The sequence below is a fragment of the Lagenorhynchus albirostris genome, chromosome 4 (assembly GCF_949774975.1).
Source record: "Lagenorhynchus albirostris chromosome 4, mLagAlb1.1, whole genome shotgun sequence".
Classification (NCBI taxonomy): domain Eukaryota; kingdom Metazoa; phylum Chordata; class Mammalia; order Artiodactyla; family Delphinidae; genus Lagenorhynchus; species Lagenorhynchus albirostris.
In genome coordinates this window covers 65,414,521-65,440,148 of record NC_083098.1, presented here as the reverse complement: position 1 = coordinate 65,440,148, position 25,628 = coordinate 65,414,521, and the positions used below count along the sequence as shown (strand labels likewise).

The 25,628-nt window shown below is 37.4% G+C and overlaps 1 long non-coding RNA gene and 1 pseudogene across 1 annotated transcript in view; one reads left to right on the top strand and one right to left on the bottom strand.

Moving 5' to 3' along the window:
- LOC132519327 (uncharacterized) overlaps window positions 1-25,628 on the top strand; it is an 829,930-nt gene that overhangs the window by 485,567 nt on the left and 318,735 nt on the right. The gene's annotated exons all lie outside the window — the stretch shown is intronic.
- On the bottom strand, window positions 5,428-6,862 carry LOC132519562 (mitotic spindle assembly checkpoint protein MAD1-like; annotated as a pseudogene).

The window sequence follows — 25,628 nt, the reverse complement described above, 5'->3', positions numbered from 1 at the left end:
TTTTGCGGTACGCAGGCCTCTCACTGCTGTGGCCTCTCCCATTGCGGAGCACAGGCTCCGGACGCGCAGGCTCTGCAGCCATGGCTCACGGGCCCAGCCGCTCCGCGGCATGTGGGATCTTCCCAGACCGGGGCACGAACCCATGTCCCCTGCATCAGCAGGCGGACTCCCAACCACTGGGCCACCATGAAAGCCCGTCAAATGCATGTTTTTTTAAGAAGAGTTTTTCAGAAGCAGAAATTTGATAATTGTTTGAGGAAGTTACATAAAAGGAGAAGGGACAACAGTGCCTTGGAAATTCAGGTTCTATGGAACTGGAGGGAGAAAACTGAGCCCTTTAACTGTGGCAAACAAGATGGGTGAGAGATTAGGTGTGGCTGGACAGGTCAAAATACCATGAATCCGTGTGGAAACAAACTCAGGGCCAATACGCATATTTTGTTACTAGCACCCAGCGAACTACCAACTGATTGTTCAGTTTGGAGCAATGAATGCCTTGTTGTGTCTAGAGATTTTATTTTAGTGTATTAATAATTTAATTAATCCTCAAAGCCAATAGAATAGGGGTTGAGAGGACTTTGACATGCTTTTGTATAATAGTACATAAAGCGGAAGCTTAGCCCCTGAAGAAGGGAACAGGGCAGAATCTATTTGAACTTGCTTCTAATCTGGACTCCAGTAGAATAGAAATGTGCTTCTTAAATGATCTGTAATGAAGGCCAATTTTAACTTTGTAAAATATAGTATAAAAGATTGCAGTTATGCCGTTATATAGCCAGAAGTAGAAGTTATTGTACGTTGTAAAGTAATAAGATGCATATTGTTTCCAGTGTGTCATTTTAAAAATATATATTAAAAAGAAAATAGCCATGAATTTATCTAAAAAAATATAAATATTTGTTTATCAATTTGTTAATAAAGAGAAATCAAACTGGTAAAATCTAGTTTTATTTTCTTGAGAGTACTCTGGCACCATTAATTATGATGGAATCTATTATCAAGGAACTTTATTATGTAATTTTTAGGCATAGTGGACTATTATACAGGCTTAAGCTGTATTGTGTAGATTTTTGAAAGATATTTTCAGCTTTAAAAGGGCTACTTAAAAGATATATAAAGTTAATTTTTAGCCTAATAAAAGGTAGCATAAAATTGGGGAGTTAAAAATTCCCCATTGTAATAAGAGTTTTGAATGGTTTCTTCTTACTGAAAATTATAAATGCATTTTATAAAAGAAAAAAATTTTCCAATATATAGACTTCTGAGAAAATAGCTTTCAAATAGATAGAGAAGCTTAATCTCCCTTCTCATTGTGTTAAGCAGATTTTCAGGTACACACAATCTTTGTCATATTACGTCATGCGAAGGTGATTCATAACCACAGTTATACAATGACATTTCCTCAGTTTAGATCAATTTCGCAGGGTATATTTTTAGCTTATATCAAGGTTATCACTTAAGTAAATGAAAAAATCTTGCCAGTTTATTCACCCGCCTATTTTTTACATGCTTTCCCTGAAAAAAAAAATTCTGTGTGGTTTATTACTTATTAAATCACAGTTGCCTTCCTGAATTGTAAAGGAGCTTTTAACAATTCAGCATTTGTGAAGTATACTTGAATTAACAGATGTCTGCTTTTACTGAGGAATATGCTTGGGTGTTTTGATCAATGGAAGTTTAGAAATACTAGGGAAAAGGTTGTTTTAGAAATATAGCTGGCTGTCAAGTAGCAGTAGACTCTTAATACTAGGATTTAGAACTCATAAGTTGACTGATGTATTTACAAAGCAGATAAGATAAAATGTAGAAACATCAAAGTTGTGTTGACTGCTGAGTCTGACATGCTGAAACATTTTGATACTTGTTTTGGATTTTTAGCAGTTCATATCTGAAGCTGAATCAACATAAGTATCAGGTAAATTATAGCATTATTTGTTTATGGAGTCTCCTGTAGAAGCACAATCCTATTTAAGACTGAATAGGAATATGCTATTACACTTTAGATTTTAGTCTCCCAGTATGTCTTATATAACTGGCACCAAATTTGTTGTTCTTTGTTGACACTCCTTAGCTAAGGAGGAGGAGTTAACTTTTGGAGCTAACTCTGAAAAAAAGACTCTACTATGTGTTTCATTCTCCTTGAGCCAGAATAAGGTGTATATTTGCTCAGAACGTGATTTAATGTGATTTTTTTTTTCCTGAGGGATGTGCTTTCTTCTAGCAGTTTTAAATCTTTGGCACACTAACAACCTAGAAGTAATAGATAAATTCCTAGAACATATAACCTATCAAGACAGGATTATGAAGAAAGAAAATCTGAACAGACTGATTACTAGTAAGGAAATTGAATCAGTAATCCAAAAATCTCCCAGCAAACAAAAGTCCAGGGCCAGGTGAATTCTACCAAACATTCAAAGAATTAATACCAATCCATCTCAAACTCTTCCAAAAAACAGACGAGGAGAGAATACTTCCAAACTCACTTCACAAAGCCAGCATTACCCTAATACCAAAACCAGACAAGGATACTACAAGAAAAGAAAATTAGAGGCCAATGTCACTGATAAATATAGATGCAAAAATCCTCAGGAAAATATTAACAAACTGAATTCAACAATGCATTAAAAGAATCATACACTGTGATCAATTGGAATTTATTCCAAGGATGCAAGTATGGTTCAACAACAGCAAATTGATCAATGTAATATGCTACATTAACAAAATGAATGATAAAAAATAATACAATCATCTCAATAATAGCAGAAAAGGTACTCGATGAAATTCAACATCCATTTATGATAAAAACTCATAACAAAGTGGGTGTAGAGGAAATGTACCGTAGTGTAATAAAGGCCATATATGACAAACCCACTGTTAATGCCATCCTCAATGGTGAAAACCTGAAAGCTTTCCCTCTACGATCAGGAACAAGACAAGGATGCTCACTTGTACCACTCTGTCCAATATAGTACTGGCAGTCCTAGCCAGTGCAATTAAACAAGGAAAAGAAACAAAAGACATACAAATTTTGAAAGGAAGAATTGAAACTGTCACTATTTGCAGATGACAGTGAAACTGTACTACTATCTTTCGCCACACATAAGAATTAACTCAAAATGGATTAAAGACTTGAATGTAGGACCTGAAACTATAAAACTCCTAGCAGAAAATATAGGTGGCAGTAAGCTCCTTGATATTAGCCTTGGAGATATATATTTTTTTGAATTTGACACCAAAAGCAATGGCAACAAAAGTAAAAGTAAAAAAGTGGGACTACATCAATTTAAAAAGCTGTTACACAGTAAAGGAAGCCTCCAACAAAACGAAAAGGCACCCTACAGAATGGTAGGAAATATTTGCAAATCACAGATCTGATAAGGTACTAATATCCAAAATATATAAAGAAGGCATCATAGCTCAATAGCAACACACACACACACACACACACACACACACACATACACACAAATCTGATTTTAAAAATGGGCAGAGATTCCGAATAGACATTTTCCCAAAAAAGACACACAGATGGCCAACAGGTACATGAAACGATGTTCAATATCACTAATCATCAGGTATATGCAAATCAAAACCACAGTGAGATTTAACCTCACACATGTCAGAATGGCTATTATTAAAAAGACAAGAAATAAAAAGTTTTGGCAAGGATGTGCAGAAAAAGGAACAGTTGTACACTGTTGGTGGGAATGTAAATTAGTGCTACCACTATGGAAAACAGTATGGAGGTTCCTCAAAAACTTAAAAAAAAGAACTACCATACGATCCAGCAATTCCACTTCTGGGTATTTGTCCAAAGAAAATAAAAACACTAACTCAAAGATACATACACCCCCATGTTCAATGCAACATTATTTACAATAGCCAAGACATGGAAACAACCTGTGTCCAACAATGAATGGATAAAGAATATGTGATATATATAACATATATAATTAAATATTATATACAAAATATTATTCAGCAATAAAAAAGTAGGAAATCTTGCTATTTGTGACAACATGGATGGACCTCAAGGGCATTATGCCAAGTGAAATAAGTTACACAGAGAAAGACAAATACTGTATAGTCTGTCTTATATTTGGAATCTGAAAAACAATCCAGAAAAACAAACTCATGGATACAGAAAACAGACTGGTGGTTGCCAGGGGCAGGGGCTGGGGGCTGGCAAAGTGGGTGAAGGTAGTCAAAAGGTATGAGCGTCCAGTTAAAAAATAAATAAGCCACTGGGAATGTAGGTACAGCATGATGATTACAGTTAATACTACTGTATTGTATATTTGAATGTTGCTAAGAGAAGAAATCTTAAAAGTTCTCATCATGAGGAAAAAAACTGTAGCTATGTATGGTGACTGACGTTAACTAGACTTACTCTGGTATCATTTCAAAACATATACAAATATAGAATCATTTACATTTACGGCTGAACCTAATATGCTATATGTCAATTACACTTCAATTAAAAAAAGAAAAGCATTTTAAAAACTTTGTGTAATTTTATTTGTAAAAAATTTTCAAAATAAATGTATTCAATATTTAATTATTTAATATTTAATTATGGACCGTGGATCAAACGCATGCTTTAAAAATGAACATGCACATATTGGTGTGCATACTGCACATTTTTTTTACGAAGGGGTGCACAATCAAGCAAGTCTGGAGAAAACGGCTGTAACGAGCCTACAACAGCTCAGTGTGGCCGGTGCAGCCTAGCCTTGTGCCTGTGGTGGAGGAGTGACAGGACGAGGATTGAGGAAAGGATTGAGGTGTGCTCCGGAAGACAGGGTATGCGAGCCTTCTGAACAAGTGGAGGAGAAGGAACCTAGCTTAGAGGGCATCTGAGGGACAAAGAAAATCAGGAGCTGCCTGAGTCACCTAAACCCACCCAGCAGCAAGCACAGGTGACAAAGACCTGAAGAAGGAAGAGAGGTGTCTCCAAGCCCCGTCTAATGCTAGGGCAGAGCCCTGTTCCAAGCCTGGGCACCTGCTCCCACCACTGCTCACCTTCCCGCCCTAAAGCCCCTGAAAGCCGCAATTCTTTTAATTGTTCGGGGGAGAAAGGCAATTAACACCATTTTCCAAGTTCCTAATTTTAAGTCATAGCATCATAAATGGACAGACCTGTATCCACTGTCTCGCAGGAAGCACTTTTGATGTTCCGAAGCATCCACTCGATGGCGGCCGGAAGCGGGTAGCAACGGAGCTGCTCCTTTCAAGGTACCGCCCAAGTACAGGTGGGAAGGTGGAAGGGAGATGCTCAAAGGCAAAGGCAGGGATTCTGAGGGACAGAAGTGCACCCGGGAGGGAGGCTGAACAGGGTCTGGGTAAGGAACGAAGGCGGGAGGCTGCCCCTTACTTGCTAAGGGCTCCGGCCAAGTCGCTCTCTGGGCCTCGTCTTCCTCACCTTCTTCAGCAGCATGACGAGTTCCGGTCTCTGGGCCACGCCTCCGGAGTCTCCCGCTTCTTCCTCTCCTCCAGCAGCTGACTGCTGACTTGGCGGACCTCCTCCTCGAACAGCTGCCTGACCTTCTCCAGCTCGGGACGCTGCTGGTGATGGAGCTGCTCCTGTCTTTCAGGGCAAGCTCTCTCTGCTGAGACCCAACAAAGAACATGGAACTGTCTCCCGGGTCCTAATGTTCAAGTCCAGGGCCTGGTCCAGTCTCGCCCAGCTCTGCAGCTTCGCCAGCAGCCTCGCCTTCTCTCGCTCCAGATTCAGCAGATTTTCCTGCATCTCCTGACGTCCCAGCCTTCGCTGCAGCCCATCCGGTTTTTCTCTGAGCAGCCTGTTTGTTGTTCTCTCACTTCTCCGGCGGGGAGGCTTCTCTTCCCTCAGTTCGTTTAGCTCCCGCCATCTTGCGCAGCGGCACCGCTCAGACTTCCTGTTCTTCAGCATCGCAGCAGGAATAATTGATGCTCCAAATCCTTAATCTTTTTTTTTTTTTTTTTTTTTTTGCTGTACGCGGGCCTCTCACTGTTGTGGCCTCTCCCGTTGCGGAGCACAGGCTCTGGACGCGCAGGCTCAGCGGCCATGGCTCACAGGCCCAGCTGCTCCGCGGCATGTGGGATCTTCCCGGACCGAGGCACGCACCCGCACGAACCTCCGCATCGGCAGGCGGACGCTCAACCACTGCGCCACCAGGGAAGCCCCTCCAAATCCTTAATCTTATGCTCCTGGTCTGCTCTCACTTCTTGGCCGGCCTGGAATTCCTAAATTTTCTGAATAGCTTCCGGCCCTTTTTTTTTTTTTTTTGCCCGTGTGTGCTGCAAGGCCAGCTGCACGCACCTTCAGCTTCTGCTTCTCAGACTCTAGGAACTTCAGCTGCACCTCCTAGCTCTGCACTCGACTGCCATTCCGAGATCTTCCCCTTTAAAGGACTGATGGTTTCACTGGCTTCTGCCAGGCCCTCCTTCTCCCGCGGGTTCTCGCTGGCTGCGTCCAGGCTCTGCTTACGCAATCTGTTGCGCTCCAGCTGCTCTTTCATCTTCTCGTCCACCTCGGCCTCCTGTTCCTGAAGCTGCTGAATGCGTGTCAAGAGCTCCTTGTGGTCAGGCTCGAGATGCCGACACCTGGCACTAGTGCTGGACGCTCGCTCCAGTTCCACTCAAGCCCTCTTGTGACTCGGCTCCATCTGCATCTTTTCCAGCTCCATCTGGATGAGGCAAGTCTGAATGGATCTGCTTTGTGTGTTTGTCCAACTGCATCTCTGCTGGTACTTAATCTGCAGAGAACCTTGGGTAGAGGTGGAAACATCCAGTCCAAATCCTCCCTCCACTCCCTGAGAAATGAAATTTTTCAAGACCTTAGGGTGGATAGGAAGGTGGTGTTTTCCCCCAGGTGTTCCATGCCTCCCTCCCTCCCTCCCTCCCTTCCTTCCTTCCTTCCTTCCTTCCGTCTTTACCTCCTTTCCTTCTCTCTTCTTTTTATCCTGTACTAAAGGTAACAGCATCATGCTGATTTTCCATTTTTGGTTCTTACTTTCATCAGTCCCAGGAAAAGGGCTTCTAGGGTGCTGCTTATTTTCTTAAGCTGGGTGCTGGTTACATTTGTGAAAATTCATGAAAGTAGAGAATTATCATTTGTCACTTTTCTCTATATAAAATTCTGATCAAATATTTTATATGGGCTATATTTTGTCTCTATTGAACATCCAAGCTTGACCTGTTTTTGATATTAATTCTAAAATTCCCTCTCAACTTCTTTATAACATCTGTTATTTCTGAAGGCCTAGCTCATGTTTCCTCATTCAGTTCAATGACTAAATTCTCAAACGTTATCCTTCTTATAGTCCCACTATTGATTTTAGCGTTGGTATTGCTGTTGTTGCTATTTAAGTCCTTAATTTACAGGTGCTTACTTTTTGACACTTGAAAATCATTTTAAAAATTAAATTGCAACTTTAAAATGTAGTTCTCAAAAATTGCAACTTGTTCAACTTGACTGTATATGAGAAAGTGAAATCTAAAGGTGCCTTAAAAAAATCTAGACATAAGAAAAAATATTATCAGAAAGAGACATTATTATATAAATACAATAACAGAACTTCTGCTATGTAGGTAATGCAGACAGTTCTAGTTATCTAGTCAACGAGCACACAGCAAGTACTTAAAAATTTTTCATTTCCATTCTTTTGTTCATCTTCTCCCTCCTTCCCTTTCTGTCTCTTTCCTTTCCCTGCCTTTTCTTTATTTTCCATTCCTTCCTTCCTTCCTTCCTCTCTCCCTCCTTCCCTCCCTCCCTTCGTCCCTCCCTTCCTCCCTTCCTTCCTTTCTTTCTTGGAACTGGAACTAGATTCAGGTTAGATATTTTTGGCAAGAATGCTTCATAGGTGGATTGTGTACTTCCATCAGGAGGTAGAAATTAGCTAGTTGTCTTCGTTTATATGATGCCAGTGGCCATTCATTACCATTGCCTAAATTCAGGATTTCATTAGGAGTTTGAAAAATGGTATTTTTCTATGTTTTTTTCTGTGTTTTTTAGCTGCAATATTTCCATAGAGAGAAACATGTCCTCAATAATTTGTTGGCTGTCTCTGATGTCGTTGTCAGGATAAATGTCTGGTTATTTCCTTTCATTTACCAGTTTTTAAACAACAAGTTAATTCTAGATATCTTCCTAAAGCGAAGACTGGGAATTTAAAAATATATATTTTTGTATCTTTACAAACTCATAGAATTAGCTATATTATGTTTTAATATATTGCAGTGGTTATTCTTATCAATACTCGTATTTTTCCACCTTTGACCTTGTGGGAACCTTTTCAAGGGAGTTTATGATGCAACTCCAGCTGTGTTTGATAGCATCTTTGCTTTCACATACAGCAACTTATCCTGTACATTTCCTAGATTCACCATATGTCTCTTAGGAATAAGAACATTATCATAGATAACCATATTAGAAATATCAAATTTAAAATAATGATAAAATAGTATTCTCTAAAATATATCCTATATTTGACATTTGCTAGCTCAATTATTCTAATTTGAACTAATTAGCAATCCTGCATAGCAATTACTTTCCAATCTAGGATCCATATTAGAATCATACATTGCATTTATTTGTTATATTTAAGGAATATTACATTTTAAAGATATGCATCATGAGTTCATAACAATAGTTCCAATTCAAATTTAGAAGTTCATGGGGTTTTGAGGTTCTGTTTTTTTTTAACCTAGTATCTTAAATCTTATATCTGTAGAGTCTGTCTCCTACGTGGAAAATTTGGTTGCCAAGAATAACAAAAGGATTACTTATTTTCATATACTTTTTTCTTTAGAAGGCAAGTGATATTAATTTTCTTATTTTTGCCATATATATTATCATTATTTTACTTTTTATTTTGAGATTTATTGAATCAACTGAAAGGTTTCAAAGATAGTAGTCTTTAGAAATTTATACTTCTAAATATTTTTCTAACATCTGAGCTCTTTCCATCTCCTTTAGCTCAAATCTTATTGCTGTAATTTTATGTCAGTTACTTCCAGTTGAATGATAAAACTGGATGAGGTTAAAGTTGCTAAGGCAGCGTCTAATCAATAATCCCTTGCACAGCCTCAGAGCAGAAGTATTTTGCTCATCTGGTGGATCTGATGCTAATAACTTTTTGCCCTCTTGTGAATTAAGGCAGTGCTTCTTAAGCCTGACGTGTATACATGCTCACCTAGGGATCTTGTTAAATTGCAGATTCTGATTTAGTAGGTCTGAAGTGGGGCCTGAGTTTTCTGCATCACTAACAAAATCCTAGGAGTTGTTGATGACACTTGTCCCTGGATCACAGTTTGAGTAGCAAGAATTTAAGGTTTTCTTGGCTAAGTTTAGGGTTTTCTGGGCTAAGAATTTTTTCAGATGATTAATGTGCTACATTTCTTCTTTGCGTCATCTTGTAATTTATAGTTTTCTGGATGTCTGGGCAGGTAATTGACGATGTAGCAGTACCAAAATTGAGGTGGCTGTTTTTCCTGGGTTTCATTTTCTCCATTTTACTCATTCTCTTTATTGATGCCCTCTTTAGGCTGTCATTGGTAAAGAGGCCCTCTGCAGAGCATTAATCTGCGACCCTAGTGTCTAACTGGTCTACTTCCTTTACCTTAACCATGACATGGTTGTCAGCACCCTCCATCACTGCCCAGGGAGGCTTAGTATATCATAATTGAGGGTCATAGTGTCTTCACATCTAGCAAGGTGACAATCACCACTGTTTGCAGTAAGGATGGCGTTATTGGGTTGCTTTCCAGGGGCCAGTCTTTGAATTCACCTTTTTCCCATTCTCATTATGTTGGTGGTGGTGTTGGTAATTTGGTGTGGTTAACACCTATGATGGTCATGATCTGCTACATAGTTAATGCCTTGAACTGGAACACCATCTATACGGTAAGTCCCCTACATATGAACATTCAAGTTGCGAACTTTCAAAGATGTGAACATGTGTTCGTATGTCCAATCACGCAGTCAGTTCACATGTCTGGCATACATTATCGCGGGCAGCTTGCCGTCCGTTTCCTATTGCTAAGGCTTCTTCAGCTCTACCATCTCCCACCTCCTCTCCCTCCTCCTGTCAGTAACTCTTCTTGCCTGTTCACTCTATGCCAGCCCCTGTATGCCAGCTGTTGTACTGTACAGCTGTACTTTTCAAGGTACTGTACTGTAAGATTAAAAATGTTTATTTTTTGTGTTTGTTTTTTATGTATTATTTGTGTGAAAAGTATTATAAACCTATTACAGTACAGTACTATATAGCCGATTGTGTTAGTTGGGTACCTAGGCTAACTTTGTTGGACTTACAAACAAATTAGACTTAAGAATTCGCTCTCGCAATGGAGCTTGTTCTTATGTAGGGGACTTACTGTAACAGCTGCTGTTGTACCTAATTCCCTTCAATAACATCAAACTACTTAGTTTCTCCACTTCTATACCACCAAGTTGCTTCCTGATTTACCTTCTTTATGGCAGTCTTCTGCACAAAAATAACTTTCACAGTGTCATTTATTTGATTATACATGAAGTACTTTTTACAGTAGATACTACTGGAAAATGTCATGAATGAGGTCACTGAACTGCTGATTCCTCTGCACTTCACCTCTGCCACTGGTTCCAGGCTCGATTTTCCAGAATTGAGGGAGATTCAGTGGTGAGTGACAGCTGGGTCCCTTCCTCCCTGCTCAGTCACTGAGATGATGTCTAAGACCTGCTGTCATGCCTGCAGCACTGCTTTATGGTGACGTTAGCCAGGCCAGTGATGGTGGTCTGCTAAGGGCTTTCTTGGACTTACACTTCATTACCAGGATTAATCAGACTCAACCTTAGTTTTCTTATCTGCAAAAACAGAATAATCATACCTACTTCACAAGAGAAGTAAACACTTGAAAAGCACATAACATAAAACAAACATACAAAATACATCTTAAAAAAAGATAGGGCTTCCCTGGTGGCACAGTGGTTGAGAGTCCACCTGCCGATGCAGGGGACACAGGTTCGTGCCCCGGTCCGGGAGGATCCCACATGTCGTGGAGCGGCTGGGCCCGTGAGCCATTGCCACTGAGCCTGCGCGTCCGGAGCCTGTGCTCCGCAGCAGGAGAGGCCACAACAGTGAGAGGCCCGTGTACCGCAAAACAACAACAACAACAACAACAACAACAAAAAGATAGTTTTTGAAAATGTTTGCTACAAATTTTCATGAATTCAGACAGACAAATTTGTCACCTTTGAATAGTTAGTTAATACCTAGTGATCATTTTACTCATCTATAAAATGAGCAAAAAAACCCAATTCCTGCTTTGCAGAGTAAGGCTGGTATCAGCACAATCCTTTAGTAATCAGGTTCCCTAGACATGTGAATGTAAGTTAATGAAAACAGAGATGATTATGACTTGCATTTCTTGGAAGATCTTATTTTTCTCTAAAAGCCTAGGATTACAAGGAAAAAAAAGACATCATAATGCGTTTTTCGAGTTCAACAAGTCCATTTCAAATAGAAACATTATATATATGTATATATATATAATTTTTAAAGAAATATCTTTATCCAGTGCAATATTTAATAATCTTGTCCTAAATTCAGTTGTCTCTCATGTCATTAAGTTTCACAAGTCAAGAGAGATGACTGGGGAACAGTATTAGGTGAGACACAAAGAGTGTGCCAGTTTTGCCCCATGATTTGGAAGTGCTTGTCCTTGAAGGTGCCCTGCTTTCTACTCATTTTTAGCTCTGGGTACCTTGTGAAATTTAACAGCTTCCACATGCACATAGAACATCTCTTCTAATGAAAGTGGAACAAAGGAGAGAAAAATGAATGTAAGTGAAGGGAAGTTCATATGTATGTAGGTGTTGAGAAATTTGTAACAGTTTTTGTATTTATTCTCTTCAGTGTTCTCTGATGACCTTGGGATTTAAGGTCATCTGAGGTGGATGAGGTGCCAGTAGATTCTAGAAAGCTTTTAGGAAAGTGTATATATTCTCTTTGGGATACACAAAGAGGCTACATAAACAATTTGTGGCATTAAGCATCCTGGAGCTTGCTTGATAATAATTGCAGAAGCAATTGCTGTAGAAACATCTGATGGGTGAAAATACCTTCACTGATGATGTTTAAGCAACCCCTGTAGTAAGGTTCACTCTGTAGTAATAGGCTTTGGGAAAGTCCCAGTGTTTGTGATAAAGGTGAGTTGAAAAGTTTAAAATAAATCATCAATGTATATAGCAACTGCTAAAAACAAAAAGTTCATACCGAGGTAGTACTCAGTGATAGAGGTGGTTTCAAAAATGATTAAAAGAATGTTCCATTAAAGATGCCCATAGCCACATGAATGTTCATGTTGCTAAGCTCATATGCCTGCCATCAGACAAAATATGACTGAAAAAAGAAGTCTCTCAAAGTGATCATAGAAAAATACATTTTTCTTCCTTCAGAAGTATTTTTGAGGTGCTCCTTTTTCATAATGAATGATGTTGCTTTCAGTAAAAGTGCCCCCCTGTGGTCTTCCAAGCTTTGCCTCTCAAGTTTTCTAGTTTAATATTAGTTGAGCAAATGCACTAGATCCCATTCTTGCCCTGTTAAGTTCACAAAGGCAGCTGAAATTCCTTAGGCAAATTTTTGTACTTAGTACCTTAGATTACAGGGTGATTTCTGCTTCCATTTGATAGCCTTTCGAAATACTACACATTGTTGATGTTGTATGTAATTCTGCCAAGGTTATTGTGCTGTTGGTCTCCCCATAAGTGACATGGATAAACTTTCTTTTATCTCTTTCAGCTTAATTACATTTGATCTCCCCTGAATTATAACAGAAAGACTCATAATTATCTAAGATCTGGCAATATTTTTTAGTTTTGTTGATGGGTCTGCAGAGGCCAAATTCAATTTGAAGAAATTTGGAGAAAAGAAAAACACCCACCCTTGTCTTTGCAGTGTTGCATTAGCCTTTTAACTGATCTCCATGATTTCAGCAACCTTTTCTTACCATTCTCTTCATCAAAGTAATCTTTGCAGTATGTATATTTGACAATGGTAGTCTCCAGCTAAATAAACAAATGAAAAACACACGTTTTAATGGTTCTCTATTGCCAGTGAATGAAATCCATAATATTCAGAATCCTTGTTCTGTTGTTTCTACCTTTTTCTTACCACTCATTTCTAAACTCCTCTCTTTGGCAACATACAACTGTTATTCCCCAAACACATTATATACTTCATTTTTTTCCATGTAATCGTTCATTCTGCCCCAACTTGTAGAAATGCCTTTTCATATATTCACAATACACACACACACACACACACACACACACACACACACACACACACACACACACACACACACACACACACACACACACAGTCACAGATTAGCAAACCGTGGCTCTATCCTTGAACCAGTCAGGCAAATTAATCTTTCTGTCACATATAGTTGTATTTATTAAACTAGTTGCTTATAATTGGTGCTATATTCAGTGCATGTTTTTATCTCCTCCTGCCCGTTAAACTATGTACTTTTTGAGGGCAGAGACTGTGGCTTGGTAATAACTGTGGAGTTCAAAAACATAAGAATCATTTTGTTTGAAGAATTAGGGGGAAAATGAAGGCAGTTTGTTCTTTTTTACTAAAAATATAAGCAGCTAAGTGCTTTTTCTGCCTTTCCACAAGCATTCGATAGAATTCTATGATCATAGTTATGAAAATGGTTCTCTTTTCCTTGAGAAACTCCTTTGCAATTCAGTGTTCATTTTGCCTTTCTGAAATATTTACTTTTAGAACATATGATAGTCAAATATTATTCTTCTTTTGAAAATTATTTTTCAGAATTAGAGTCAATAATCTGGAGCTGCTTCTTTTCACTTCTCCCATTTTTGCATGATAAAAAAGAGAATAAAAATAATTCACAAATAGCTGAAGAAAAATTAAATAATTAAAAAAAATTATCACATGGATAGCTACTAAGGGTGTGGGCTGATTTAGAAATCCTGTGCTCCATTACTCTGGGCAGTTTAATTTTTCAGACTCACTGAGAATTCATTTGTGCATTTTGAGTCTTTTAGGAATCGTTTGATAAAATAACATACAAATGAAGAGAATGAAGACCTGGACAAATTTCAAGTGGCTAACTAGAGAGTCAAGCCTTATATTCTCCACTTATCATCCCCAAACTTGAAAATAAATCAGTGAATCAAGATGATTCATGAATGAAAAAGAATAATACTGGCACTGCCACCAAAGTTTCCTTTATAAAAAAAAAGAAAGAAAGAAAAACAAAGAGCTAAACAGCCATGTATAGTAGCACTGACAATATCAGAATTTCCTTCTTTTGTCACTTCTAAGTATATTTATTGTAGTTTGGTTTGGCTCCAGTCCTCCTCCTCTTGTTTTTACTTTGAATTAGGTCCAGGATTTTTAGCTCCAGGGAAGCTAGTTGCAGTATTGAAATTGCACTTTCCTTTAAACAGTGCTAATTGCAGCCATAATAACTAGTTCATGACCATGGAAATTAATGATGGAAAAGACTTGTTAGATCATCTCTTCCATCAGATTCTGACAATACAGGATTATTTTTTACATTATGTCCTGGAGTATTCTGCCTGGTTAACTTTAAGAGACTGAAATAATGAGGCTTTAACCATTTCCCTTGGGAGAGAGTCGTGTATCCTAATAAACTTAGACATCGATCTGAAGATCAGCCTAAATTTTCTTTTTATTTCATTTCATGCCATTACGCCTAGTTATACACCCTTGGGTCACCCTAAACAATTCCTTTTCCTTCTGCATTCAATACAACAAATTTCTTGGCTACCATCCTACAAAGAACTCCGTGGATGGTTTTATTCTCATTTATAGAGAAGGATGTGGTCTTAGCTAATAGTGAAGCAAAATGCAGCTATTCATTAATTCATGAATAATTCTTGTCCTAAAAGAGGCAAGTAAAGACTTTTTAAAAAATCCTCAAAAATGTGACTGCTTGCATTATATGTGTATTTTATTAGTCAGCTTTAAAAGTATATTAAAAGTAAAATTCTGTCAAAATATTTTCCATGACCTATAAATATATCACTTCCATTCAGATTATCAACTTCTTGAAATCCTGATAGTGAAATCTGTTTTTGGACTCAATTTTTCACCTCCATCATAATGTTCACTTGTTCTGTAAGTGTGAACCTGCTATTTTAATTTATTCATTTAAAATATATTAGAACATGATTTTTTATAAGTATTTTATTTCTCATTGTGTTATTTAAATGGAGCACATCTGATTTTGAATTATAAACTGATGAAGTAGTCAGTCATGTACCATATCATTTAGGTTTGTGATTGAGGGGAAAATACTTGGTCTCTATTTATAAATGATGATAATAAAAATAAAGCATTATTATTATAAAAGAATTACAGTAGAAGGAAAACATTGTTGCTATTATTGCGGCTTTATTAGCAGATCTGATAAATTTCTGGGGTTTGGAAAATAGAATATTTTAAACTTTAATAATGAATTATCCTTATGTATATTTTATATGGCACTGATTCTAAATGAAAGAGTTATGAGCAAGTTATACACTACTCACATCGTCATAGGCAATAAAAATAATAATCATCATTATTTTTGCAACATGAACTTATTTATAATAATATAGAGCATGAGAGTAAATTACTCACCCATGTTAAGTAAAATAAATGGTCCTGCTCACCAAAATAAAGCAACAGAAGTGCACTATTATAATCAGACTGCTCATGGGAATTCAGCTTAGAGAGTTTCAATATATTCCAATGATAGGTAAAATTTTGAAGAAATTTGAAAAACTTCATATGTAATTTATATTCTCAAATTATGTATACAAGGAGAAAATTCAAGGGTAATTATCAATAACTTAACTTTCTAAATCTTCTGCAGGTAAACACTTTTCTTATATCTTTTTATTTTCAAATTCAGTGAGATGTCATTTTGACTCTTTAAGACTAGATCCAGGGACCTCCGTGGTGGTGCAGTGGTTGAGAGTCCACCTGCCAATGCAGGGGACATGGGTTCAAGCCCTGGTCCAGGAAGATCCCACATGCCAAGGAGCAACTAAGCCCTAGTGCCACAACTATTGAGCCCGTGTGCCACAACTACTGAGGCCAGCGCACCTAGAGCCTGTGCTGCACGACAAGAGAAGCCTGCGCACCACAACGAAGACTAGCCCCCACTCGCCGCGACCTCGCATAGCAGTGAGGAACTCGCGCAGCCAAAAATAAATAAATTAATTAAAAAAAAAAGACTAGATCCAAGGAGATTGGTTCAAGATGGCAGAGTAGAAGAACGTGCACTCACTCCCTCTTGCGATAGCACCGGAATCACAACTAACTGCTGAACAGTCATCGACAGGAAGACACTGGAACTCATCAAAAAAGATACTCCAAAGACAAAGGAGAAAGACAAAGGAGAAACCACAGTGAGATGGTAGGAGGGGCACAATCACAATAAAATTAAATCCCATAACTGCTGGGTGGCTGACTCACAAACTGGAGAACAGTTTTACCACAGAAGTCCATCCACTGGAGTGAAGGTTCTGAGCCCCACGTCCGGCTTCCCAACCCTGGGGTCTGGCAATGGGAGGAGGAATTCTTAGAGAATCAGACTTTGAAGGCTAGTGAGATGTAATTGCAGGACTTCGACAGGACTGGGGGAAACAGAGACTCCACTCTCAGAGTGCACACACATAGTAATGTGCGCATCAGGACCCAGGAGAAGGAGCAGTGACCCCATAGGAGACTGAAGCAGACCTACCTGCTAGTGCTGGAGGGTCTCCTGCAGAGGCAGGGGGCAGCTGTGGCTCACTGCAGGGACAAGGACACTGGCAGCAGAAGTTCTGGGAAGTATTCCTTGGTGTGAGCCCTCCCAGAGTCCGCCATTAGCCCCACCAAAGAGCCAGGTAGGCTCCAATGTTGGTTTGCCTCAGGCCAAACAACCAACAGGGAGGGAACTCAGCCACACCCATCAGCAGACAAGCAGATTAAAGTTTTACTGAGCTATGCCCACCAGAGCAACACCCAGCTCTACCCACCACCAGTCCCTCCCATCAGAAAATGGACACAAGCCTCTTAGATAGCCTCATCCACCAGAGGGCAGACAGCAGAAGCAAGAAGTACTATAATCCTGAAGCCTGTGGAACAAAAACCACATGAACAGAAGATAGACAAAATGAAAAGGCAGAGGACTATGTACCAGATGAAGGAACAAGATAAAACCACAGAAAAACAACTAAATGAAGTGGAGATAGGCAACCTTCCAGAAAAAGAATTCAGAATAATGATAGTGAAGATGATTCAGGACCTCAGAAAAAGAACGGAGGCAAAGATAGAGAAGATGCAAGACATGTTTAACAAAGACCTAGAAGAATTAAAGAACAAACACCTAGAAGAATTAAAGAACAAACAAACAGAGATGAACAATACAATAACTGAAATGAAAAATACATTAGAAGGAATCAATAGCAGAATAACTGAGGCAGAAGAACAGATAAGTGAACTGGAAGACAGAATGGTGGAATTCACTGCTGCAGAATAAAGAAAACAGAATGAAAAGAAATGAAGAGAGCCTAAGAGCTCTCTGGGACAACATTAAACGCAACAACATTCACATTATAGGGGTCCCAGAAGGAGAAGAGAGAGAAAGGACCCAAGAAAATATTTGAAGAGATTATAGTTGAAAACTTCCCTAACATGGGAAAGGAAATAGCCACCCAAGGCCAGAAAGCACAGAGAGTCCCAGGCAGGAAACCTAAGAAGAAACACACAGAGGCACATAGTAATCAAATTGACACAAATTAAAGACAAAGAAAACATATTGAAAGCAACAAGGGAAAAACGACAAATAACATACAAGGGAACTCCTATAAGGTTAACAGCTGATTTCTCAGCAGAAACTCTACAAGCCAGAAGGGAGTGTCATAATATATTTAAAGTGATGAAAGATAAGAAACTACAACAAAGATTACTCTACCCAGCAAGGATCTCAGTCAGATTTGACATAGAAATCAAAAGCTTTACAGACAAGCAAAAGCTAAGAGGATTTAGCACCACCAAACCACCTCTACAACAAATGCTAAAGAAACTTCTCTAAGTGGACAACACAAGAGAAGAAAAGGACCTACAAAAACAAACCCATAACAATCAAGAAATGGTAGTATTAACATACATATCAATAATTACCTTAAACATGAATGGATGAAATCCTCCAACCAAAAGACACAGGCTAACTGAGGGATACAAAAAAAAGACCCATATATATGCTGTCTACCAGACACCCACTTCGGATGTAGGAACACATACAGACTGAAAGTGATGGATGGAAAAAGATATTCCATGCAAATGGATATCAAAAGAAATCTGGAGTAGCAATACACATATCAGATAAAATAGACTTTAGAATAAGAATGTTACAAGAGACAAGGAAGGACACTACATAATGATCAAGAGATCAATCCAAGAAGAAGATATAACAATTATAAATATATATGTACCCAACAAAGGAACACCTAAATATATAAGGCAACTGCTAACAGCTATAAAAGAGGAAATCGAAAGTAGCACAATAATAGTGGGGGACTTTAACACATCACTTACACCAATAGACAGATCATCCAAACAGAAAATGAATAAGGAAACAAAAGCTTTAAATGACACAGTAGACCAGATAGATTTAATTGATATTTATAGGACATTCCATCCAAAAACAGCAGATTACACTTTCCTCTCAAGTGCATACGGAACATTCTCCAGCATAGATCACATCTTGGGTCACAAATCAAGCCTCGAAAAATTTAAGAAAATTGAAATCATATCAAGCATCTTTTCTGATCACAATGCTATGAGATTAGAAATCAATTACAGGGAAAAAAACATAAAAAAAACAAGCACGTGGAGGCTAAACAATACACTACTAAATAACCAAGAGATCACTGAAGAATTCAAAGACGAAATCAAAAAATTCATAGAGGCAAATGACAATGAAAACATGACAGTCCAAAACCTATGAGATGCAGCAAAAGCAATTCTAAGAGGGAAGTTTATAGCAATACAAGCCTACATCAAGAAACAAGAAAAATCTCAAACAATCTAACCTTACACCTAAAGGAACTAGAGAAGAACAAACAAAACCCAAAGTTAGTAGAAAGAAAGAAATCATAAAGATCAGAGCAGAAAAAAATGAATTAGAAACAAAGGAAACAATAGCAAAGATCAATAAAACTAAAAGCTGGTTCTTTGAGAAGATAAATGAAATTGATAAACCATTAGCCAGACTCATCAAGGAAAAGAGGGAGAGGACTCAAATCAATAAAATTAGAAATGACAAAGGAGAAGTTACAAGAGATACCACAGAAATACAAAGCATTATAAGAGACTACTATAAGCAACTCTATGCCAATAAAATGGACAACCTGGAAGAAATGGACAACTTCTTACAAAGGTATAACCTTCCAAGTCTGAAGAAATAGAAAATATGAACAGACCAATCACAAGTAATGAAGTGGAAACTGTGATTAAATATCTTCCCACAAACAAAAATCGAGGACCAGACGGCTTCACAGGTGAATTCTATCAAATCTTTAGAGAAGAGCTAACACCCATCCTTCTCAAACTCTTCCAAAAAATTGCAGAGGAAGGAACACTTCCAGACTCATTCTATGAGGCCACCATCTCCCTGATACCAAAACCAGACAAAGAAACTACAAAAAAAGAAAATTACAGACCAATATCACTGATGAATATAAGTGCAAAAATCCTCAACAAATCACTAGCAAACAGAATCTAACAACACATTAAAAGGATCCTACACTATGATCAAGTGGGATTTATCCTAGGGATGCAATGATTCTTCAGTATACACAAATTAATCAATGTGATACACGATATTAACAAATTGTAGAAGAAAAACCATATGATCATCTCAATAGATGCAGAAAAACTTTTGACAAAACTCAACAACCATTTATGATAAAAACTCTCCAGAGAGTGGGCATAGAGGGAACCTACCTCAACATCGTAAGGACCATATGCAACAAACCCTCAGCAAAAATCATTCTCAATGGTGAAAAACTGATAGCATTTCCTCTAAGATCAGGAATGAGACAAGGATGTCCACTCTCACCTCTATTATTCAACATGGTTTCGGAAGTCCTAGCCACGGTGATCAGACAAGAGAAAGAAATAAAAGAAATACAAATTGGAAAAGAAGTAAAACTGTCACTGTTTGCAGATGACATAATACTATGCATAGAGAATCCTAAAGATGCCACCAAAAAACTACTAGAGCTGATCAATTAATTTGGTAAAGTTGCAGGATACAAAATTAATGCACAGAAATTTCTTGCATTCCTATACACTAATGATGAAAACTCTGAAAGAGAAATTAAGGAAACACTCCCATTTACCATTGCAACAACAACAAAAAATACCTAGGAATAAACCTACCTAGGGGGACAAAAGACCTGTATGTAGAAAACTATAAGACACTGATGAGAGAAATTAAAGATGGTACAAACAGATGGAGAGATATACCATGTTCTTGGATTGGAAGAATCAATATTGTGAAAATGCTATTCTATCCAAAGCAATCTACAGATTCAATGCAATCCCTATCAAAATACCAATGGCATTTTTTTACAGAACTAGAATGAAAAATCTTAAAATTTGCATGGAGACACAAAAGACCCCAAATAACCAAAGCAGACTTGAGGGGAAAAAACGGAGCTGTAGGATTCAGACTCCCTGACTTCAGAGTATACTACAAAGCTACAGTAATCAAGACAATATGGTACTGGCACAAAAACAGAAATATAGATCAATGGAACAGGATAGAAAGCCCAGAGATAAACCAACACACCTATGGTCAACTAATCTATGACAAAGGAGAAGGATATACAGTGGAGAAAAGACAGTCTCTTCAATAAGTGGTACTGGGAAAACTGGACAGCTACATTTAAAAGAATGAAATTAGAACACTCCCTAACACCATACACAAAAATAGACTCAAAATGGATTAGAGACCTAAATGTAAAACCAGACACTATAAAACTCTTAGAGGAAAACATAGGAAGAGCGCTCTTTGACATAAATCAAAGCAAGCTCCTTTTTGACCAACCTCCTAGAGTAATGGAAATAAAAACAAAAATAAACAAATGGGACCTAATGAAACTTAAAAGCTTTTTCAAAGCAAAGGAAACTACAAAGAAGACGATAAGACAACCCTCAGAATGGGAGAAAATATTTGCAAATGAATCAATGGACAAAAGATTAAACTCCAAAATATATAAACAGCTCATGCAGCTCAATATTAAAAAAAAAACAACCCAATAAAAAAATGGTCAGAAGACCTACATAGTCATTTTTCCAAAGAAGACATACCAATGGCCAAGAAGCACATGAAAAGCTACTCAACATCACTAATTATTAGACAAACGGAAATCAAAACTACAATGAGGTATCACCTCACATCAGTTAGAATGGGCTTCATCAGAAAATCTACAAACAACAAATGCTGGAGAAAGTGTGGAGAAAAGGGAACCCTCTTGGACTGTTGGTGAGAATGTAAATTGATACAGCCACTATGGAGAACAGCATGGAGGTTCCTAAAAACTAAAAATAGAATTACCATATGACCCAGCAATCCCACTACTGGGCGTATACCCAGAGAACACCCTGTTTCAAAAAGACACATGCACCCCAATATTCATTGCAGCACTATTTACAATAGCCAGGTCGTGGAAGCAACCTAAATACCCATCGACAGATGAATGGATAAAGAAGAGGTGGTATATATATACAATGGAATATTAGCCATAAAAAGGAATGAAATTGGGTCATTTGTTGAGATATATATGGATCTAGAGACTGTCATACAGAGTGAAGTAAATCAGAAAGAGAAAAACCAATATCATATATTAACGGATATATGTGGAACCTAGAAAAATGGTGCCAATGAACCAGTTTGCAGGGCAGAAATAGAGACAGATGTAGAGAACAAATGTATGGACACCAAGGGGAGAAAGTGGTGGGGGGCTGGGGATGGTGGTGTGATGAATTGGGATATTAGGACTGACATATATACACTAATATGTATAAAATGGATAACTAATAAGAATCTGCTGTATAAAAAAATAAATAAAATTCAAAAAAAAAAGACTTGATCCAGTCATGTAATTAACTCAGAGATAAGACCATCTTTGTTTCTTTTTAATGTCTATCCATACTGTGTTTTCTTGTTCAACACAGAGTCTTCTGTTTCATATGTATTTTTATAAATTTTATTGACTTTAGTTAGGGGTCAAATTAGACATCTTTAGTTCATTGCTAGAACAGGTTTTAAAATAAGCTATTACATATGTAGTTAAGAGTCGATACTCTCCTAGTTTCAAATTTTTGTGAGGGAAATCTTCATTTTTCATTCTTGGTTTTAGCAGAATTTCAATTTTGCTTTTGTTACTTTGAAAATAACTATCTCACTTAATATATAACGTCAAATAGAAACTAAAACCTGTAGTATATGCATAGAAATGAGTGAATTTATTTCATCTAATTAAAAGGTAAAATATATATCCACTATTGTCGATAAGAGGGAAAAATAAAAACACTCCCTCTTGTATGCAGTGTTTCTTTTTTATGGTGTAGGGACTCAAATGCTTTATTTGATGTATTGAGGAATTCAGTGGACACTGGAAAATTTGTCTTTATAATATCACTGATAAGTTTGAATAGTAATTTTTATGCTCCCTTTAATAGAAAATGAACCATATAGAAGATTATTTATAAGAGAAAGACAAGAAAAGGATGGGAAGACGCTAACAATTGGATGAGCAAAGAAGCAAAGGAAGGAGGAGGTATGACTAGTGATGTGTGCTTTCAAAAGTAAAAAAAAAAAGACATAGTATGAAATGCCAAGAGGCTTGAGAAACTCACTGAGCCATTAGGTTTATATAAATATATATATTTTTTCTATATACAAAGAAATAAACTAATTATTCAATGTAAATATATAACCATTTTAGTTGTTTATTATCCCAATAAAGCTTCATTGAGTTTTTCTCTCTGGTCCAAATTAAGTTTATATAAATTTTAAGATTTAAGCAGATTTTTCTAAGGATCTGATCCCTCCTCAGATGGAATGTCCTAGTTTCAGACCTGTGGTGATAAATGACTGGCTAGGATTCCTGATCACACATCCAGTTGCCATGTTGATAGGGTCCAGCTTAAAATCTTTCCCAGATTCACTGCTTGTATTGTCCCAATCATATTTAAATCCAAGGTTCTTCTATTCCTAACTTTAAGAAATCATCAAATAAAATTTCCAGCTAAAGACAAAATTATGAAAATTACTGTGCAGATAAAGTACTGTACACAATTGCAAAATTATAAAATTGCCAGGAATATTGTTAATACTCTTGTAATAGACAAAATTCTTCTCTCAAGCAGTTTTTGTATTTGGTATTCAGAGGTCATTGTAGTCAGTGTACTAAATAAACAGCAGAGTATAGGATTAAAATATAGTTGAATGATTCTGGACATGGCTAGGAAGTACTGTACCTTTAGGACCCAAAGAATATGAATCGCAATTTTAGCATATGTTACGTATATTTTATATCAACTCTGAGTGCTTCCTGAGGATATTAAAGATAACCATAGAATACAAGCTTAAACCCTCCTGCAGTCCATTCAGGGGAAAAGAATCGACGTGGTTTGTTGAATGCTTTTGAAGCTATTTATCTAGCTCTATTGCTACACAAATACTGAATTCTATTATTAGGTACTGTAAGAAATAAGACAGGAAGCAAGGTCTTCAGAGACTCATTAGGACCATTAGAAAAATGCTTCTAGCAGCTTCTATCACAACAGCAGAAATAAATAAACTTTGTTCCTGGGACGTTGTTTCACCCTGTTTCTGCAGCCCCATTTCCAAATGATGTATTACAGTTATTATAGTCACCTCTGTAAGACACTATGTACACAAAGCGTGAGAGCCTCACCTAGCAGTTTGGGGAATTTCCTGATACATGAACCATTTGTCCTTGTCAGATTGTCCAAGGTGAAAAAATAAAGTTTAAATATGAAACACTTCTAGGCAACACAAGTATAGGAAAAGAAAATATTTTGTCTTACTTTCTCTTGCCACAAAGGTAAAAAAAAATACTCCAAAAGAAAATAGAGTCAAGGATAAAATGCCTTAAAAAGAAATATTACTTGTTTCATTTTTTAAAAATTGCTGTTTAATAGAGCATAAAATGAAAATGCCAGAATCTGTTATTTGCAGGAAGTTGTGCTTAATAATAAAGAAAAATGTTCTAGAGATTTACAGCAGAAAGAAATATGACATTCTGTGTCAGCGGTAGAAAAAGCTGGAGGAACATCACATTTCCTTATTCAATGTAATATTACCTGCGTAACTTAAGTTTATGAATATTTACAAATGAATAGGTATTATTGGACATTTTTCTCTGAGGAATTCCAGGAAATTCTAGCAGAACCGAATTTGGTATTTTGGATTGCATTTTACTATTTATATGTAAAATATGTGTTTACATGTTAAAAAGTAGTTACTAACTAAATTTTTGTTGTAGAATTTTTTACTCAGTCTTCAAGTTGTGATTGAGGGAAACTGTGGCTTTATCAGTTCAGGTTTTTCTGTTCCGCAACAGTAACCCTAACGTTATGTCTAGAGGTATTATTGTCAGTTTTTTATTATTCTCATTAATCCCTTTTTCTTTGTTTTGTATAACTTGTTGGAATAAATAATATTAATGTAATGCATTTGTTCCCCTAGATTGTAACTAACTTGGTCCATCATCAAAAAATATAGTACTGGTTTAAGTCATTGTCTAGCAAGGAAACTGAAAAAATACTAAGTAATTCAATGAAAGGCATGTAAGCAGGGGATTTAAGTGCCAATATGCCTAGAAATGCTAGAAGTGCAAACAGTGGCTAGTGAGGCAATCCAGAGATTAGCAAACACAGGAAGCAGCAACCACTCTGAGGGATGGAAGGACAAAGGGAGGAGACAAAGTGACCTGAGCCCAGGATCTGTGGCCACTCAGCAGAAGCACAGGGAATCTGCTAGGGGGAGCTGGGACTATGGATGAGAAAGGGCCACTGCTCAAGATGCTACTAATGCAGAGAGAGAAAGGGGCAGAACTGATCTGCTTTCTTCCTGACCCCTGTGCACCCCAATCTCTTGCCAGTGCCTCTCAATGACGGAAGCTTGGTTCATTGACAGGAGGATGGGAAAACCTAGTTTGCATGAGTCAGTACCCAATGAGGCAGGCAAACAGAAAAATGCCTAGCACAATAATCAAACTCTGGAACTATTTATTAACTACATGGCAGAATTTTTTTATTGCAGTATAGTTGATTTACCATATTATATTAGCTTCAGGTGTACAGCAGAGTGATTCAGTAGTTTTACAGATTATAGTCCATTAAAAGTTATTACAAGATAATAGCTGTAATTCTCTGTGCTATATAACATATCCTTGTTGTTTATTGTGGCAGATTAATTTAATAGCCAGCAGGAAGAATTCACACTTACAGAAAACTACCTAAACCAAATCAGGCAATAAGTATACCATTTAATTGAATTCTAATTATAAAGCAAAAATATCTTACTACAGT